The sequence below is a fragment of the Hypanus sabinus genome, chromosome 10 (assembly GCF_030144855.1).
Source record: "Hypanus sabinus isolate sHypSab1 chromosome 10, sHypSab1.hap1, whole genome shotgun sequence".
Classification (NCBI taxonomy): domain Eukaryota; kingdom Metazoa; phylum Chordata; class Chondrichthyes; order Myliobatiformes; family Dasyatidae; genus Hypanus; species Hypanus sabinus.
The window spans coordinates 58,436,408-58,443,464 of NC_082715.1; the positions used below are offsets into that span (position 1 = coordinate 58,436,408).

At 40.3% G+C, this 7,057-nt stretch overlaps 1 long non-coding RNA gene across 1 annotated transcript in view; it reads left to right on the forward strand.

Annotated features, from left to right (window-relative positions):
- Positions 1 to 6,496, forward strand: part of LOC132400684 (uncharacterized) — a 110,793-nt gene extending 104,297 nt beyond the window's left edge. The window contains exon 5 of the long non-coding RNA XR_009514333.1: positions 6,364 to 6,496. This is a non-coding gene — a long non-coding RNA (uncharacterized LOC132400684). The remainder of the gene's footprint in view (positions 1 to 6,363) is intronic.
- Positions 6,497 to 7,057: the final 561 nt, after the last annotated feature.

The window sequence follows — 7,057 nt, forward strand, 5'->3', positions numbered from 1 at the left end:
TCATTATCACAAATGAGAAGGGCTTATCTCCTTACTGCAGCACCTTGTGGCATTTCTGTTGCAATCAAATTTCTAGGCCATTGTATCTAATTTAGCTTTTATAAAGTGACTGTTGTCAACATCATTTTTTGCTAATGGAGTGGAAAATGATATCTGTGCAGACAAATTGATTGATTTCCTCAAAATAAGCTAAAAGTGTTTGTAATCTGGATGATTGATTGCCCCTATTATTTCACATGAAAAAATGACTAGTGATATAGGTCGTAACCACACTATCTAAATCACACAATGTCTCTTTTGCAAATAAATACAGACTGGTACAATGATCCAGCAGTGCATGGATACCTATTACTCACTGATTTATTCACACTATTAGCATCCGAGCTTTGATAGCAGCTCAGGTGATTGATGAAGTGGAAATGTCATTAACAACTTGAGGCTTGAAAATCAATTCTATAGAACAGCTGGCTTTGAACGTATCCTCAAATTTCTTCCTCAGACCATCTAGTTGTCTCTTCCAGTGACAGAGCTCAGAACAGGTTATCCACTATGGGAACCTGCTGTTGGTAATGCAAATGACATGGTTTCCTCTGCAGAAACTGTAAACACAGGGGCTTAAGTACTTTGCTGGGGAAGTTCATTAAGATTGGTTCACTTATCCTTACAGTGAATTTGGAGGATCTGGCAGAGGTACTATTGGTGGCAACTTCTCAGTATCTTCAGGTGTCTGCTGGAGGTAGTTCAGGGTTTTCAAGGATATGGATTCACATTATGAGCTCTCCATTAAGGGTCTTGGGAAAAACAGAATTAAAGAATAACACAGCAGGCCCTTTGACCAAATTCATCCATGCCAACCGAGGCATCTTCCTGAGCTCGTCCCATTTGCCTGTATTTAGCCCATATCCCTCAAAAGCTTTCTAATCTATATACCTGTCCAAATGTATTTTAAATGTAATTATACCTGCCTCTACCACTTCCTTTGGCATCTCTGTACCACACTTGTCATTCTCTCTTTTCCCTGCCATCAGGCAGAAGATGCAGAAGCTAGGGACAACACACCCTCAAGGTCAACAACAGCTGCTATCCTGTAGTTATAAGAATCTTTAAAGTAACTCTTAAATATTAATGATGAGTTCTTGTTCTCTCAGTTTACCTCAAAATGTCCCTTGCGATGTACCTTCATTGTACTTTCTCTGTGATTGTAACAATATTCTGCATTAAGCTATAGTTTTCCTTTTGTACTGAATTAATGTACTTACAAACAGCATGCGAACAAAAGCTCTTCACTGTATCTTGGTACATTTGGCATCAATAAGACAAATACATATCCTCAGCTCCCTTTTAAATTGTTTCCTTCACTTCATAAACCTGTGCCATTTATTTTCAGACTTCCCTACCCTGGAAAAAAGACTATATTTACCTACCCCATTTATGTCCTTCATGATTTTATAAACCTCTGTAAGTTCACCCAGTAGCCTCCTTCACTCCAGAGTAAATAGTCCCTGCTTCTCCAGTCACTTTTTATACCTCAAGGCTTCTATTCCTCGCAACATCCTTGTGAATCTTTTCTGTTTGCTCTTTAGGTTAGTCACATCCTGCCTGTAGCACGGAATCAAGAACTGCATAGAATGCATCCTATTTCCCATTGATAGTAAAATCAGATGTAAATCAAATGTTAATGCACTGACTGAGCCTGAGTACCTCACTCCCTTTGCTTCCTTTCATTGATTGATGTATCATAGTACTAATGGTAAGACTCTTGGCAGTGTGGAGGATCAGAGGGATTAGAGGGTCCAAATTCATAGGGCACTCAAAGCTGCTGTACAGGTTGACTCTGTGGTTAAGAAAGCATACAGTGCATTGGCCTTCATCAACCATGGGATTGAGTTCAGGAGCCGACAGGTAATGTTGCAGCTATATGGGACCCTGGTCAGACCCCACTTGAAGAGTACTGTGCTCAATTCTGGTCACCTCACTACAGGAAAGATGTGGAAACTAAAGAAAGGGTGCAGAGGAGATTTACAAGAATGTTGCCTGGATTGGAGAGCATGCTTTATGAGAACAGGTTGAGTGAACTTGCCCTTTTTTCCTTCGAGTGACGGAGGATGAGAGGTGACCTGACAGGAGGTTTATAGGATAATGAGAGGCATTGATTGTGTGAATAGTCAGAGGCTTTTTCCCAGGGCTGAAATGGCTAGCACAAGAGGGCACAGTTTTAAGGTGCTTGGAAGTAGGTACAGAGGGGTTGTCAGGGGTAAGTTGTTTATGCAGAGGGTGGTGAGTGTGTGGAATGGGTGGTGGAGACGGATATGATAGGGTCTTTTAAGAAGCTCCTGGATAGGTACGTGGAGCTTAGAAAAATAGAGGGCTATGGGTATCCTGAGGTAATTTCTAAAGTAAGTATATGTTCGGCACAGCATTGTGGTCCGAAGGCCTGTATTGTGCTTTAGGTTTTCTATGTTCTATGTTTTCTATGAGAAGCATCCTACCTGGATGCATTACGGCTTGGGATAGCAACTGCTCTGCATGTGACCGCAAGAAACTGTGCAGAGTTGTGGACATAGCTCAGAGCATCACAGAAACCAGCATTTTGTCTATGCTTCTCACTGCTTCAGTAAAACAGTAAAGTGGAGTTAATAACTCATCGGGTGATTGATAAGTCTGTGGCCCAGGGTAGAATGAGATGAGTTATTAACTTCAAACTTTCTGCACTATCACTCAAAGAGTTGACCTGCTCATGTAACAAGAGCTGTATAACTCATCTCCTTCTACCTTAAGCCACAAACTTATCAATCACCCCTGCTGTGGACACTTTCTGGAGCTCCAAGATCCATATGCTCCATGACCGCTGGACGAAGTATGTAAATGTAGGAGGGGACTATGTTGAAAAATAAATGTGCTAGTTTTTCTAAAATTGACTCCTTCTACCTTAGGCCTTGAACTTATCAATCACTCCTCGTATATTTACTGAGGCAGCCTCCATTGCTTAAGTCACCAGGCTGGTTCAGTGCGACTAAGTTTGCTCATTACTTCCTGACCTAAAAGCAGAACTGTAACAGCACTTAAATAGTAGATTTGGTTTTTCTGGTCTCTTTGCAGCTTCTGGATTTCTGAGGTCTGTGAAGCAAGGATATCTTCAATTAAAAATAGAATAACTGTTAACATGAAAGCAAAAAACCCAGTCCTGCTGAAGGATTTCAGCCCAAAATGTCGACTGTACTCTTATCCATAGATGCTGTTTGGCCTGCTGAGTTCCTCCAGCATTTTGTGTGTGTTGCTTGGATTTCCAGCATCTTCAGATTTTCCTTGTTTCTGAAAAAACTGTGTCATTATGTTCATTTGCCCAACCTGCTTCCCATATGATGGAGATGGAGAACAGATACTCCAATTCAATAGGGACGATGATGTCTGTGAGGTCGGAATGATTAGTGTGCTAATAAAAGCACTGTTGAATAGGAGAATGGCGTAAGAACATAAGAAGATAGGGTCAACAGTAGTTCACCTAGGCATTCTAGACTGATTCACTATTCAATATGATCACGACTGATCTGCTCCAGGCCTCAACTCCTCTCTGCCACATTCCCAAAAAACTCATTTTTCAAAAAATTGTCTACTACTTTAGGCAAATTGGAGTGGATCCAAATCCCTTCTCAGGCAAGAGTTGATATGTATATCACCAACTTCACAAAAAGCTTCATCACTGTGAACGTAATCGCTACTGGACAATAGTCGTTAAGGCAGGTTACCACATTTTTCTTAGACACTGATATAATTGAAGTCTGCTTGAAGCAGGTGATTACCTCAGTCTGCTGAAGTGAGAGGTTAAAAATCTCAGTGAACATTCCAGCCAATTGTTCAGCACATCTCTTTAGTACTTGGCCAGGTATCCTGTCTGGGCCGGATGCTTTTTGTGGGTTCACCCTCTTGAAGGCTGCTCACACGACAGCCGCAGAGACTGAAATCACAGTATCATCAGGGGCTTTGGGAGTTCATGATGGTTCTTTCATGTTTTCACAGTCAAAGCAAGCATAGAAGGCGCAACAGCAGATGCCATCTCATTGGTTCTTCACTCAACCCTGGAACATCTGGACAGCAAAAATGCATACATCAGGATGTTCTTTATCGACTACAGCTTGCCATTCAATACCATCATCCCCTCAAAAATTAATCAATGAGTTTCAATACCTTGGCCTCAATACTTCTTTGTGCAATTGGATCCTTGATTTCCTCACTTGCAGACTCCAGTCAGTACAAATTTGCAACAGCATCTCCTCCACAATCTCCATCAGCAGAGGTACACCACAAGTCTCTGTGCTAAGCCCCCTGCTCGACTCACTTTACACTTATAACTGTGTGAATAAGCATAGATCCAATGCCATGTTCAAGTTTGCAGAAGACACCACTGTTGTAGGCCAAACCAAAGGAAGTGATAATTCAGCATACAGGAGAGAGTTTGAAAATCTGGCTGAGTGGTGCCACAACAACAATCTCTTATTCAATGTTAGCAAGACCAAGGAACTTATTTTTGACTTCAGGAGGAGGAAAGCAGAGGTCCATGAGCCAGTACTCCTTGGAGGAATCAAAGGTGGAGGGGGTCAACATCTTTAAATTCCTCAGTGTTATCATTTCAGGGGAACTTGTCCTAGCCCAACACATAAGTGAAATTATGAAGAAAGCACGGCAGCATTTCTACTTCCATTGTTTACAGAAATTTGGCATGACATTTAAAACTTTGACAAACTGCTATAGATGTGTAGTGGGGAGTATATTGACTGGCTGCATCACAGCCTGCTGTGGAAACACCAATGCCCTTGAATGGAAAATCCTACAAAAATTAGTGGATATGGCCCAGTCCATCGTGAGTAAAGCCCTCTCCACCACTGAACACATGTATACAGAGTGTTGCCACAGGAAAGCAGCATCCATCATCAGGGAGCCCGCCACCCAGGGAATGCTCACTTCTCACTGCTGCCATCAAGAAGAAGGTACTAGAGCCTCAGGACTCACATCACTAGGTTCAAGAATAGCTATGATCAAGAAGGAAATCAAAAAGCTATGAACAAGCTCCACTACACATAAAATGATAAAGCACTGAAAGGGTCTCCAGAATTATGTTCTTGGAGGTGAACATCACAGAGGAGCCCTCTTGGACCACCAACACCTCCTTGATAGTAGGGAAGGCTCAGCCTTGCCTATGGTATCTTATGAGTTTAAAGAGAGCAAATCTGCCCCAAATGCTACTGGTAAACCTTTATCGATGTGTAATTGAGAACATACTGACTGACCTACTGCATGGTAGCTGCAGCAAGATCAACTAAAAAGCACTTCAATGAGTGACCAGGACTGCATAGAGTATCACAGGCACACAACTACCAGATATAGAAACCATCTACAACTCAAGATGTCTACAGCAGACTCTCAAATCGTGATGGACCTATCCCACCCCAGTAATCATCTGTTTAATCTCCTATCATCTGACAGTAAATACAGAAACATCTCTGCCTGGACATCCAGACTGGAAAACAGCTTTTTCCCCAGGGCTGTCATACATCTGAACAATGCCCCCCCACCCAAAGTTCATAGGTACTGTGGACAATCTCTAAATGCCATACATAGGCATAATTCTCGATACTATTTTATACTTAATCATTGTATTTTATAATTATGGCAAATGCAACACTTGAATGGAGCAGCCACTGTTTCTTTTAAATTTAGAGTTGTTTGTTTTTAATTCAATTGTAACTTAGATGTCATTCTAAATAACTCAAGACTTTATTTTAAATGTAGTCATTATGTTTTTAGTAATTGAATTGCCAATATGATGTTTTGCACTGAATGGAGTGGCACTGCAATCTTGTTGTCCTCAGCAATGACAATAAAGCACTAACTGACTATTATCCCTCAACTATCAATGTCTTGAACCAAAGGGTATAACTTCACTCAACTTCATTCGCCCCATCACTGAAATACTCCCATAATCTATGTCTCGATGTTTATTGCTTATTAATTAATTGTAATTATTTCTTTCTTGTTGTATTTGCAGTTTGTTGTCTTTTACACACTGGTTAAACACTCAATTTGGTGTTGTCTTCCATTGATTCCATTATGGTTATTACTCTATTATGGATTTATTGAGTATCCCTGCAAGAAAATTATGTCAGGGTTGTATATGGTGACATATATATACTTCAGTAATAAGTTTATTTTGAATTTTACTGCTTTAAGTATCTCAAATGAGCTGACCTCCAGAACTCCAAATTATAAAGAGTTCCAGAGATTCAATATGCACCTCAAGAAATTTTTACTTCAGGACCTGACGAAGGATCTCAGCCTGAAATGTTGACTCTTTATTCCTTTCCACAGATGCTGCCTGACCTGCTGAGTTACTCCAGCATTTGATGTAGGAAAGAATTTGGTACTTTCAGGGGAACAACATAAATGTACCCTGACAGCAGCTGTGAGGTGGAAGAATGTTTGAACAGAAAGGCTGGACAAACACATGGCAAGTCAAAATAGCTTTAAAGGGATATTTTAATTACAGCGGAAACAGGAAGAAACAAATTTGCTTTTGTCAGAAAAATAGCACAACTCACTGTAGTTTTTAAAATAGCCTTCTGCAGCAATATCCTAGAATCTAGAATATTAGATTAAATAGATTAAATATCCTAGAATATTAGATTTAGTGTTAACTAACATGCTTCATTAAATTTGTTCCTTGTATTCCTAGTATTTGAAAAAAAAGATTTGGCTATCAGCCTTGCTATGCATGATGTTCCTCTAATTACAATGATAATGTGATTAGCTTCAACATGTTGAAAGGAAATACATACACTCAGTGGTAGACCTGTACACTTGCTTATTAATGAAAATATCAAATCAGTAAATCATGTGGCAGCAGCTCAATACATAAAAACATACAGACATAGACACGAGGTTCAGTAGTTGTTCAGGCCAAACATCAGAATCGGGTAAATTGTGATCTAAGTGACTTTGACCATGGAATGATTGTTGGTGCCAGACAGGGTGGTTTGAATACCTCAGAATCTGCTGATCTCCT